Genomic DNA, 13,636 nt, shown 5'->3' on the forward strand with positions numbered 1-13,636 from the left:
TGTGCAGAACAGGCGGCAGGCGCCCCTGCTCCCCCAGGAGCCCCTCCGGGGGATGCCGAGACCCTGGGCCTCATGTGAGCAGCCCCACCCGTCTTCTACTACCGGCTCGGTGTCCCCAAGCCTTTAAGGGAACACCATCATCGAAGTGTGTTCTCTCCAAGGTACAAACTTACAGAGCAGCCCGAGGGACCCTGGGCTGTGCGGTTCCGCAGCTGGCCACACTTCCGCCCTGAGCTGCCAGGGTCCTAACACAGCCACTCTCTGCCTGATGCAATTCATCGTGTCCTTCAAATTAAAATGGATGTGGCACACGGTCCCCCCCCCCCCCCCCCCCCGCAGGGCGGCTCCAGCCGTGACCACACTGCCACCTCACGGCCGTACCGTGATTTGCTTGTCCTTTTCTGAGCGGCTCGGGTCTGCAGCCTGAGAATATTCCAGAACTGCCGGCGGGTTTTGACATGTTCTGGGGCAGCCAGACAATGCTGCGTACAGAGTTTCAGGAGAAAATGCTACGCCGGGAACTGCTTACTTCACCCAGCAGGAAGAGCAGACAGTACTGCCGTCAGGTCACAAACACCCCAGAGCTGACGCAGAACATCACGCCCAAACCCGCCCCAGTCAAACCCGACGGCAACCCTGCGGGTGTGCCAGTGGCCACCCGGTACGGCTGTTAAGGGAAACCAACGGCCCGGCCCGGCTCTTNTCCTTCAAATTAAAATGGATGTGGGGCACACGGTCTTACCCCCCGCCCCCCCGCAGGGCGGCTCCAGCCGTGACCACACTGCCACCTCACGGCCGTACCGTGATTTGCTTGTCCTTTTCTGAGCGGCTCGGGTCTGCGGCCTGAGAATATTCCAGAACTGCCGGCAGGTTTTGACATGTTCTGGGGCAGCCAGACAATGCTGCGTACAGAGTTTCAGGAGAAAATGCTAAGCCGGGAACTGCTTACTTCACCCAGCAGGAAGAGCAGACAGTACTGCCGTCAGGTCACAAACACCCCAGAGCTGACGCAGAACATCACGCCCAAACCCGCCCCAGTCAAACCCGACGGCAACCCTGCGGGTGTGCCAGTGGCCACCCGGTACGGCTGTTAAGGGAAACCAACGGCCCGGCCCGGCTCTTCCAGCCCCCTGGCACCACCATTGCAGGGTCCTGGGATCTCCGCGGGCGACTCCAGGGGGAGTCTCGGCCCACGTTCACTGACCGACCCCGTAAGAAGGGCGGACACTCCCACCCCCAGAGGAAACTGGGAACAGCGAGGCAGAGGCAGAGGCAGTTGGCCGGAGGGCAGGCAGGGACACCCTGGTTCAGACACGACGGCCTTAGGAGGTGCGGTGCACTCGCCTCCTGAGCTGGGGGGGGTCAGGTGAGGGGGATCAGGTGGGGGGGGCGGTGGAGAGTGGGGAGAAGAGGGAGTTGTTTTCCAAGCCTCTGTACCAACACCTCCTGTTTTGCGACGAGACCCCAAAGAGGACACACTTCTTGTTTCAGTGGAGAGATTGTCACTGCCTCCACGTGACACTGTCACCGAGACAGTTTCCTCCTCCTAGTCACATGACACCCGGGTGGTTCCAACGCCCTCCCAAACGAGGTTCTGGCCTCCAGGCCCCAAGCTAGGGCGGCATCGATGCGAACCCCCCCCTGCAGAGGCGGCGCACCCCACCAGTGTGCGCTCAGCAGTTCACCACCCAGCGCGGGTGGGGACTGGACACCCAGGAGNGATCAGGTGGGGGGGGCGGTGGAGAGTGGGGAGAAGAGGGAGTTGTTTTCCAAGCCTCTGTACCAACACCTCCTGTTTTGCGACGAGACCCCAAAGAGGACACACTTCTTGTTTCAGTGGAGAGATTGTCACTGCCTCCACGTGACACTGTCACCGAGACAGTTTCTTCCTCCTAGTCACATGACACCCGGGTGGTTCCAACGCCCTCCCAAACGAGGTTCTGGCCTCCAGGCCCCAAGCTAGGGCGGCATCCATGTGAACCACCCCCTGCAGAGGCGGCGCACCCCACCAGTGTGAGCCCAGCAGTTCACCACCCAGCGCGGGTGGGGACTGGACACCCAGGAGCCGCCCTGGTTTGTACCACGAGGCTGCTGGCACATGACACTGCCCCAATCCCGCCCTCACCAACGGCTGTCTCCCTGGCCAGGTTATCATTGCTCTTCATTTATTGACTTTAGAGAGAGAAAGGGAGGGGAGAGAAGCATCGATTTGTTGCTCCGCTTACTCATTCACGGAGTCAGCGGTTAATTCTCGGATGTGTCTGGACCAGAGACCAAACCCGCAACCTTGGCCTGTCAGGACGACACTCCAAACAACTGAGCCACCCAGCCAGGGCCACGTCTCACCCTTATCCTCACCATGCGAACTTCCTCCCAGTCACTCCCAGAATTCACAGCAGAAAGCAACCCCTTCTTGTGGAAAAGCAGATCTGACTCTCAGAAGAAAGGGCCAGAATTTCCCAGACTGACCCTGGTCTATGGAAACTGGGCCCGGTGCCCGGCCTGGGGGCCCGGGTGCAGGGCAGGGAGCGGCTGTCCCCAGCCTGCGCTGACATCGGGGACTGCCCCCCCAGCGCACCGGCATTCCACAGCAGTTGGTTTGAAATGGTAGTTGGAGTTGAAGGGCCTCCATGCAAACAGGCGCACCTGCCGCCGCCGAGGGGCCAGGGCCACAGACCAGCTCGGTCCCCGCGTGCACAGTGGGTCCCACTTTGGGGTACTGGCACTGCTTCCCCTTTAAATGCTGCGCCTCCCCATCCCAGCTGTCTCACTCGGGGCGTTGAGGCTGTGTTCCCATCAGCCCACTCCTGCCCAAACCCACGCTAACGCTGGAAGGGAGACCAGAGGGACCGAGGAAAGCGGCGGGCCCTGCGGACGCCGTCCTTTGCAGAACCTGGAGAGGAGTGCGAAGCTCATGTCTGGGCGGCTCACCCGGCTCCAGGGCCTCCTGTCCCCCGCAGACCAGAGAGGAGCCGCGGACTCTGGCCGTGGATGCTGTGGCAGCTGGCTTCTGCCCTGCAGGGTTTCTGGACGCGGGTTCTTAGCTGCCGCACCGCGCGGGGAGCAGCCCTGCCCAGAGAAAAGGAGCCCGAGATGTGACTGGACGCAAAGCAGCGCCTGCGCCGGCTCCTGGTGGGACGGGGCCCACGTGAGTGAGACCCGGCACCTGAACTTCCTTCGGGTCAGTGGCAACCACCCCCCACTGACTCGGTTTGTGCTAAGAAGCCCAGAAGAAAAGACCGAATTGACCAGCAGGTGAGAGAGAGAGAGAGATTCATCTTCATGCAGGGGAAAAAAATCCCTTCAGGGAATTTTGGTAATACTTTGGTAAGACGCATTAAGATTTCTTAGGTGTGAGGACGAGCAGAGAAATGAGGGGTGCTCTGTTAACTAATTACCAAACTACCCAGACAGGCCCCCCAGCATCTCAGGGGGCCCTCACTGGGGACACATGTGGAGCCCACACTTAACTGATGGGGGCCTCGAGCACCGTTTTTCACAGGTCAGCGCCACCATGGAAAAGAACTAGAATGTACAGTGAGCTCAGGCGGCTGCAGCTCCACCCTAGTGTGGCCAGGTTGCGGTCTGATGCCCGTCAGGGCACATGCGAGAATCAACGGTGAATGCACCCATAAATGGCACAACACGTCAATGTTTAAAATAAAAACAAAGAGGGAACCCCTGCCCAACAAACCAAGACGGTGGACCAGGGATGTGCTGCGCCTGCCCCCAGCTCGCAAGCTCGCGAGGCCCGGGGGTCCTGGGCGACCGCAGACCACAGCCCCCCCCCCCCCCCCCCGCAAACAGAAGGCGTCTTTCCAAACCGGGACAGCGCCGCGCGCTCCGCCCAGGAGCCAGTCTGGTCTCCAGGCCCTCAACTCCCGGGCGGCCCAGAGAAGAGACCTGCGCCCCCGCCTCCCGGAGGGGCAGCAGCGGGGCAGAGGCTGGGCTGTGGCCGCCGGCGGGGCTCTGGGCGGGCTTACTGGAAACGAGCGACAGGCTCCGCAACCCGGTCACGCTGCTCCATGTTTAAGCAGCTTACCTTTTGCCAAATTCTCGGTGGCTCTTCGCTGAAGTTACATGCAAAGCAAAGAGGAGGAAGGTGTTGGCCGTTAAACCGAATAATACATCATTTCACCCTCGTGATTTTGCCGTCCCCGTTCCAATGAATGGGACGATTTACTCCTGTAGCCGTGCGCTGCTGATCCAGGAACTTCACGCTTTATGAGGTGCATCTTATTACGGATCTAAACGATCTCCTAAGCCAGTGAGTTTTATTAGGTCTGCATTCCCCACAGTGCCGGTAAAGGGGGAAAGAGAAAACGCCAGTGGGAGTGATCCTTCCGCGCGCGTCCACTGCCCCCTAGTGGCCGCTGACTACATGACACGCCGAGAGCCGGACAGCAAACACTGAGTCTCAGGTGGCCTGAAGCCACACACCCCCACCAGTGGGTGATGAGCTTTTACCCAATAGCTTTTTGGGAAAAACCTGTATGTTGATGATAGGACAGCACTGCACCCCCAAACCCTGTAAGCTGAGAGAATGACAACTTAAAGAAACATTTTCATCCACCAGCCAGTTTTCAAGTGCAGTCAGGGGCTCTGGGGCGGAGGGCAACGGTGAAGTGGCGCCACTGTGGGACACGGACCTCAGGTCCAGCTGCCCGTTTGCCACTGGCCGACCGAGCTCCCCGGGAGGAGAGCTCCCTCGCGGGCCCCGCCAGCTCGCTGTACAGCGCAGGGCCGCTGGCCAGGACCCTGGGTCCTCCCACATCTGAAACTATCCACATCTGTGCGTCAGGCGAGAGATGAGTTTAAATGCAGGGGACACCGTGAGGTTTCACTTCATTGCGGCATCTTGGTGCCGAGGAGGGAGGATTCCCAGTAGCCAGATGACTGTGCTGCTGTTCGGTATTTTTATTTCCTTACAGTTTACAACAAAGTTCACTGGGAAGGGGTTTCCAGAAATTCCAAAAGTTTACACACAAAAATTCCTGACCTACGGCTGCCCCTGGAGTCCAGTGGGCAGGAGAGGGATCACAGCACCCCCTGCAGGCACAGAAGTGAGAGTGCCCACCCACCTGGAAGGGGAGGCAGCCTGGGGTCTGCGCTGGGCTTGGCCGGTGGCTGGGCTGGACAAGGCGGCAGTTACCCACAGTCTCTGCACGGAGACGCTCCCCACCCTCTGAGGCCGGACCGCTCTTCGGGAACTGTGCGGGTCGGTACAAGCTCGAAGGCCTGCGCCCCACACGCCCAGCGGAGGGGCCAGCTCCTCGGGGGCTGTGTGTGACGGAATGCAGGTGGCACCAGGGCATGCTGCCACCTGTGCTCGGGTTACTGACACGAACACTCCACCTGCCACGCCTGCCTGTGCAGCGAACTCAGCACGTGCTGGAAAAGAGCACAAATGCTCACGCATTCTTTAGTTTTCGTAGTGACTTCTGTGGGCTTCTGAAACTTTGACACCCCAAACATTAAATAATGAATTAAGATTTTCAGGTCCCTTCAAGGGGGAGAAGTGCTCTGAGCACACTGGCCCCAATGCGGGTCCAGGCCCTGCTTCCGGAAGACAACATGGGGCAGAGAAAGGCTGCGTATGAGCTGGGCCACCGCGCTGGGCTGGCAGGCGTGGCCGGCTCTGGGGCTCCCCGTGAGTGGGAAGGGGGGTGGGCTCGGCGGGCTCCTCCAGCCCCTCCAGGCACCGCCAGACACGGAGCCAAGGGGGGTGCCAACGCGGAGGGTGGCTTTCTCTCTGTTCCCCGCAGGCGCCTGTCCTAAGGGACACAATGAAAGGTGCGGGGGACACTGCCGGACAGAGGGACTGGTGAAGCTGGGGAACATGCCACACGGACACTGAGCTGGAGGCCAAAGCTCGTGGCTACACGTGGAGCTGGGGACCAGGCCCTGGGCCGCCTGCTCTCTGGGGCACCAAGTGTCCCTTCTCAGAGGACCCACCTGATATACACCGAGGGCACAGTCAGGACCACCTGCTCCTTATGCCAGACTGTTCCGGCCTGAGAGACGGTGGGGCCTCACCCACCAAAACACTATTTGGGGGAGGCGGGCTTAGTTTCATAGTAAGGGGCAAACCTACTGCAAATATTTGAAACTCTGGAAGTTATCATTATTTTCTGTTAATAAAGTTTTTAAAAATGAAAACATCTGGAGTGGCCAGGGTGTCAAAAGGGACACCCGTGAGGAAACCAGACGCCCGGACAAGGACCAAGGGCCGAGAGCTGAGCTGTCACGGGGCCAGCGGTCTCAGCCCTGGGGGCACCCTCCGGAGTAAGGCAGGGCACAGACCTGCCGGAGGTGCAGAGCTGCCCGCGGGGGTGCTGATCCTAGAACATACGTGTCAATGGGGGCAAAGATCATCCCCTCGAACATCTAGACTGGGCTGGAAGTTGTTGCTTCTCAAAGGAACGCAATGTGAAACTTCGACATTGTATCCCGGAAAAAGTATCCAAAAAGAAAGGAGGTGAAATGGGCCCAATAAACCCATTTGTTCAAACTCACAGGTGTGTGGGCACAGGCATGTCCGGCTGTAACAGTAACAGCCCCCAGGGCAGGAGCTTCGGGTGGTTTTTATCTCCACAGCTCACAGCCTTTGAAAAACCCTCTCTCCCTCTTCTTTGGCAGACTCACAAGGTCCAACTTACCCATCAGAGTTTCACAGTCTCTTTACCTTTTAGACAAACAAGTCCATAAACCCCTCTTCCTGGTTTACTTTTCCCCAAATCAGAGCTGAGAAATAAGGCGGATTGTGCAACACCCTTCACAGAATCCCACAGCCCTGCGCTGAGCACACAGACTGACCCCTGATTCCGGAGCCCGGCCCTCGGGGCCGCCCGCCGCCCGCCCCATGGGCTCCAGGCTTAACATCCGTGTCCCTGCGACAAAGCCACCCCTCCTCTCATGGCAAAGCCCTTCACAACCAAAGTGCCAGCCTCCTTGAGGACAGCCCTCCTTCTCTGCCAGGGACTGAGCCGTCCGGGGCTGGGCCATGGTCAGGGCCAACACCTCCTCAACCAGCGAAGCCAGCGCCTGACTGTGTCCACACTCCACCTGGGGGAAAACGTCACCCAGACGTCAGTCTCACCGTCCCCGGGAAGGCCTGTTCTCATCCTGTTTTGACCAAAAACTCTGGGAAGGGTTAAATAGGTCCGAAAGTACATGGTCGTTTAATCATTTTAAAAACATTAGCAAGTGCAGAGTGCTGTGGCATCATGAACAGATTATGAACAAAACAAAAGCCATCTGTATGCATTAATGACACGTGGAGCTAATTCCAGCTCAAGTCGTTAGGAGGAGCCCTGGGGCAGCACACAGCTACGGCGCCCCCGCGCAGGGAAGTGCGGAGATAACCATTTTCTGTGCCATTGGTAAAATTAATTCCGGGCGCCAGCCAGGAGTCTTCCCGGGAAGACCAACACACAGGGCGTCGCTAACAGCGCGCCGACCGCGGCGCGAGGGTTGAGTCGGGCATTTCTGCGTGCGTTTGCGAGGGCAGGGGCGCATCGCGCTTCCCGCTGGAGAAGCACGGCGTGAGGACCCCAGACTCGGGGCGAGAAGCCTCTGTCAGCGTGGCACCCCGCAGCGGTCCGCAGTAGAAGACTGTTCCTTGTTGTTCGCTGTCTGCAAGAGCGTCAGTCTTTATCCAGACGTTACGGTGGCTTCCTCCTCTTAACTTCTGAAAGAATCAAAAGGCCTGTCCTTGGGACAGTTCCTTCTCCCAGGGTCATAAACTCATCAGAAACGATCGGCTCTCACCACCTCCACGCTGCAGAGACGGCAGCTGCGGCATTGGAATACGGGCCACCCTGATAGTTCAGACAATCTCTCTACCGAAGAAAGCTCCCTTCCGACAGGTGACTTTAGGCAAATCAACCGATATTCTAAGGAGACAATCCTCTTTAAAAGACCAGCTCTTGGTCCACTGAACAGGTCGAAAGACAAGACTCTCACGGGGCAACTTCCGGACAAAGGCCCCTGAAGGAGCAACAAGCGCACCTCTCACTCGTGACGAATCGACCCCCCACCACCGAGCTCCAAGACCAGTCCTGACACATCCGCCGTGGCCGTCGCCCGACCCACTGCCCTCTCACCGAACACACGCCTGCGGTGCCGAGTGGGTGTGCGAGGGGTCTGGGTGCATGCGGGAGTGCCGGGCACGTCTGCACCACGCCTGTTTGCGGCCTCCCAATGCTGTGGGTTCTCGGACTCCAACTAATTTTTCTTCCTAAAAATAGTAACTCAATAGTTTTGTGTTTTTCTTTCCTTTTTGCTTTCCTTTTTAAACCTCTCAAAACAGGGTTTATTACACCAAAAATTTATATTCTAACTCTGGTATTTTTTCTTTAAACAAGGAAGTCTTGTTTTTAAAAGATTTTATTGTATTTTTAGACAGGGGGAAGGGAGGTGGAAAGAGAAGGAAACATCAACCTGTGGTTGCCTCTTGCACACCCCCCAATGGGGACCTGGCCTGCAACCCAGGCATGTGCCCTGACTGGGAATCGAACCAGTGACCCTCTGGTTCGTAGTCCAGCGCTCAATCCACTGAGCTGCACCAGCCAGGGCTAAACCATTATCTCAAGTTGTGATGAACCTGTCGCAGGCACGGCGCCTCTGGTTGAGAACTATGGTGAGTTTGCCGGCATGTGAACAGGGTCCTGACGGTGTCGGGCTTCATAAAAACAGCCACTGGAAGCCAGTTATACATGTTCCCACTCAGATGGGAGCCAGGCCGCCCCCCCCACGCCCTTCCTCACCAAACACAGAGGTGACCCCTTCACTGCCCATCTGTCCCAGGAAGACTTGGGTGCTCGACACTTGGGTGCAGACAGGGCAGTGGTGGTGTGCGTGGGCACGGCAGTGGGCACAGAGGGCAAGAAGGACGTGCTGGCCAGGCACCGAGGCCTGATGGGATGGTTGGAAGATGGCCCTGGCTGGGAGCTGGGCCTAATGGAGATGCCCCATCTCCCACCGTCGGCCCTGGGGCCACGTCAAAGCTGGTCACTATCATGCCGGACTCGGCATACAGCAAATGCCGAATGTACATGTGTACACGTGCTTTGCTTTTAAACGTGAAAAATCTTACTTTTGGAAGCACTCCTGGGAGAAAACTATGCATGTGTAAAATAGAAAAATAAATTGGTTCCAATCTAACCTCTAACACAGGAAAGAAGGAGAGAGGAGGGGAGAGGAGGAGGGAGGAGGGGGGGGGAGGAGGAGGGGGGGAGGAGGAGGGGGGGAGGGGGAGGGGGGAGGAAAGGAAAGGAAAGGAAAGGGGGGGGAGACTGAGCCCACAAAAACTTGCAATGAAACAGGATGCCCCGATCACAAATGTGAAGCTGACCCCGGGACAGAACAGTCCAGGCCCAATGGCAGGCCCCTGACAGGCGTGGACAAAGATGGGGTGTCAGCAAACGGGGCACAGAGGATGCAGCACTGGGGCGGGGGGAGGGGAGGAGCCCCCAAGGGACTGCCACTTCCACCCAACAACGCACTGACTCACGAAGCAGCACAAACTGGGCTGGTTGGCAGGGCCTGCCCTGCCCAGGGTACTCCTGTGATTAGGACCCAGGGCTGCGGCCGCCGCTTTCGAGGACATGGGACTCTGTGCGTCCGGACTTCAGTCTGAGGAAGCAGAGGATGGAAAGCAAACCGAGGCTCCTGACGCACCTGGTGACCTGAGGCAAGCCACGCACCCTCTCCTGGCTTGGGCCCAGGCTTGGGGAGGGCCCAAGTGTGACTTCCAGGTGCGGGGGGAGGGGGGAGGGGGAAGGGGGGGCGCTTTCCCAGGAGCGCTCTCCAGGATGTTAGCTGCCACAGGGTGTGAAGGGCTCAGTGGAGGCGCTGGAAGGCTGATGCGGACCATCCTAGGGCCGGTGGGGACTCCCGCAGAGAGAGAAGCCCCCCACCAGGACAGCACACACAGCACTAGCCACGGTCAGACACTCTGGGCACTGCCACCCAGCTTCCCCCTGGGCCTCTCACGCAAGATCGCTAACCATCCAGTTTACCCCTGGCAAACACAACAAAACCACAGCTCTTGGGAAGAATGAGGGGACAGACAGGAATTTGTAATTTCTCTAGAGCTCAGCCTCACGTGGATCCTGACCTGGTCTAACAATTGCTGTCAGAACCAAATTCTGCCCGTGGGTTTTCCTGCCTTCCGGGGAACAGGAGCTCAAGTGGGTCCCAGGCCGGCGCTGCGGCGGAGAGAGTGCCTGGGGCCGTGTGCCAGGCCTCTGAGCCAGGATTTCACAAGTGGCTGCAGGTCTAGAATATGCACACCACAGTGCTCAGTTCTGCACACAACCCAACGGGCGCTGGGGTGCACTGCGGAGCAGCCCCTGTACGTAAAATGAAACTGTTTACAACTCAGATACATCGGCACCAGGTCCTTTCCCGAGAGAGACGGAGGGAGCACAGAGGATCACGGATCAGGATATTTCAAATGACTGTACTGCCCCCTGGTGGTACTCATTCTGTATAAAAATAACACTTTCTCATGCAGGACCTTGAAAACGCTACATGAAAGTCAGATACCATGGTTTAAAAATGATAAAATACACCCCCAAAGCATGGGGGGCCACTGCACTGATCCAAGGAAATGCCAAAACAAAGGAAAGCCGACTCCCCCCACCCTCCCCCGCAGGAGGCCACTCCACTGGGACAGGTCACAGCGTCCAGCACACGTCTGCTGGGCGCCCACCACTCCAGCAAAACAGGGCACAGAGATGGCGCCGTGGGGCGGGCGATGCACAGGTTTCCAGGAGAGACGTAAATTCAGTGTCCAAAATCCGACTGCAGGGAGCTGAAGTCCCTCACAGTCCCGGGTTGCGTCCACTGTCTTCCCCTCCCCGTCCCAGGCACAGACGCGGCCCACGCCCCCAGCAGGATGCCGCCTGCCGTTCTGGGCTACTGCCCCACGTCTGTCTCCCTCCTGGGCTTTCACGTCCCTGAGGCAGGGGCCCCACTGTGTTTCCCACGGGGCCCCCACCCCTAACCAGAGGGACCGTGGCTGGGAGGCTGGTGCTGAAACTGGGAGGGAATGAAGGAACCAACCAACCCGCCGACCCACCTGCCTCCTCCCCACTGCCGGACCTCGCGGCAGCCACGAAGACCCCCCTCCCGAATTACCTCCAATGGCCATAGACAACCCCACGCACAAAACAAGGAGGCCGATGTCCAGTTTCCCTACTAACTGCACTGTGTACTCTCTGGTTCAAGGCCAGGACACCACAACGCCAAAAGTCAAAGCAGCAGAGACTCAAGTCTCTGGTCTCTCGGGACATCACAGCCTGCATGGCCCTCGGACTGGGTCCGCTGACTGGGGGCAGCTGGGGTTGGCATGTCACCTGAAGGCCTGTCGCCCTCCCCGACTGATGAGCTAAATGTCCCTTTTTCTTCACGCTCTTTCTAGAAGACAGAGACACAAAAATGGAATAATGAAAGCAGGTGCCAGGCACGAAGAGAAGTCAGAAAGCCCTTTCCACACCGACCCCTGGAGTAGGGGAGCCGGGCTCTGGGGGAGTCAGGGGGCTTCTGCTGGGAAGTGCCCACTTCAGGCTCCAGGCCCCAAGACGGGGGTCCAGTCCAGGCAGAGTGTCTCTGGTCAAGTGACGTGACTTTTCTGAGCCTCGATGCAGAGCTCTAAACGTACAAGTGGTTTTTTTTCCCTCGAGGACGGAAATGGACTCTTCCTGTTAATGGTCCAAGGCCCGAGTCTGGTTCCCACTCCCGGAACAACTGCTCTGATCACTAACAACGAAATAATTTACAATTTAAATATTACACCACATAATCACCACATAGAGTATGCAAAGTAACTGCCACTTTGCTTTTAAACTTATCTTCGTAGCGGCACTTGAAGGCCGAGGTGCCCCCCGCCCCCACCCGACTCCGAGACCTGAACCCTCCTCGGGAACGGGCTCCCTGGAACCTCCGAGGGGAGGTGCACGCGAGCCCTGCTAAGCCTGCGGGAACCACACCGAGACTGGAATGAGCTGCAACAGCGAACTGCCACCTGAGGAGGCCCCGGGGGACACGGGCCCTTGGGTGCTGTCAACAGTTGCGTCCAGAGAGTCACCCCCTCCTCGTCTCCCCTGGCCAAGGCCGTGCCCCGACCATGGCAGTGAGTGCTCCACCCCCTGGGCCTCTACCTGCCCCCCCCCGACCGTGTCACCCGCTCTGTCCGGGCGCGGGGCTATCTGACCTTGCCCCCCCAGGATGGATTTACTCTGCGAGACCTGCCCAGGTGTCCATGGAAGCTGCAGGCTCAACATAAACGCACCGGCAAAGCGATCGCGGCACAACACACGCTCACCTGCAGCTGGACTAGGTCCCTCCTGCACTGGGGACAAGCAAGCTCTCTGTAAAGGCCAGAGAGCAGCCATCCCAGGCTTCAGGGGTCCCGGGGTCGCAGCTCCGCTCTGCACTGAAAAGCAGAGTGGCCCAGCCCACACATCCCAGGCCTGGCAGCGGCAGGGCGACCGCCGGCTGGACTCGGCCCCTCACTGCACAGGCCCGGGGTCTGGGCTCTAGGACGGCAAACAGTGACTGGTCAGAACCCTGGAGAGGCCCAGGTGCCTCCCTGCCCAGGCCCCGCAGTCTCGCGCTGACATTCTCGGAGCCACCCAGTAGTCCCTGGACGTGGCCCACAGAAGCCCCGTAAACGTGAGGGGCACGATCCTTGAGATTTAGTGAAAGACCACATCCAGCACATCATTCCTGCCCTTTTACCTGAAAACCGATCTGGACAGTGAAAAGAAAGGCAGGCACGTGTCCCATTTGGGGAAGTTACCGCTTTACCAACACAGGCAACTGTTCACCGGGGCCATACACGGCATGGCACCCGTGACCCCTGGGCAACTCAGGCAGCCCCTGAAGGGCAACCCCACACTGGCTGTCTGCTCCGTCCCCAGTGCCCATGGCACCAGAGCGGGGGTGGGGGGTCAGGGGCAGAGAGGTGGGGCTGCCACCAGAAGGGGAGGGGACTAGGCTCTATTTCCCAAGAGTCCCACCAGAAAGGGGACTGGATGCTGGGAACACGTCCCTCCCAGACCTTCGACCACAAAAGGGTCACTTCCCCCCAGACCCCCACATGCCTCCAGGCTAGAGACCACCTCCCCCCCGCCCCGTCCCTCACTCCTCCCACTGGGCTTCTGGCTAAGGGACCCCCCGCCCCCGCCACAGAGAGCGTCCTCTCTGCCGTGGGGCTGTGCTGGGGGCAGGCACTCGGTCACCCTGCCGACCACACCGCCCCCCGCCTGGAGTCTGAGGGTGTGGTTTTGGGGGGGTTTGTCCCAACTCAGCTCCTCCTTTCAGCTCCTTGTCTGCAAAGGCGAACGTGAAACACCTGAACCCTTCAAAGAGACGGCCTGAATTAGGAGGGGCGACGGCCGTGCAGAAGCAACGGTGCCCGGGGACATGTGGCCAACAGGCGCATAAAGAGCGGTCTGAGGCAGGAACGCAGAACGGCCACCAGACGTGACACAGTCTCCCGCGGGGCCGCCCAGGGGAGGTTTGGCCGCGTCTCCCGGCAGCAGCACTGGGTGGCTGGGATGGAGAGCTGGCTGGGGGGCGGCGTTCAGAGCTGATGCCAAGGCCCCACCTCAGGGGCTGACCCCGC

General features: G+C 59.1%; 1 protein-coding gene across 10 annotated transcripts in view; it reads right to left on the bottom strand.

The window, feature by feature from the left end:
* Window positions 1–13,636, bottom strand: part of AGAP1 (ArfGAP with GTPase domain, ankyrin repeat and PH domain 1) — a 391,784-nt gene that overhangs the window by 221,891 nt on the left and 156,257 nt on the right. The gene's annotated exons all lie outside the window — the stretch shown is intronic.

Source organism: Sturnira hondurensis, unplaced genomic scaffold, assembly GCF_014824575.4.
Source record: "Sturnira hondurensis isolate 20B ecotype Veracruz unplaced genomic scaffold, ASM1482457v3 Scaffold0018493, whole genome shotgun sequence".
In the NCBI taxonomy this organism is placed as follows: domain Eukaryota; kingdom Metazoa; phylum Chordata; class Mammalia; order Chiroptera; family Phyllostomidae; genus Sturnira; species Sturnira hondurensis.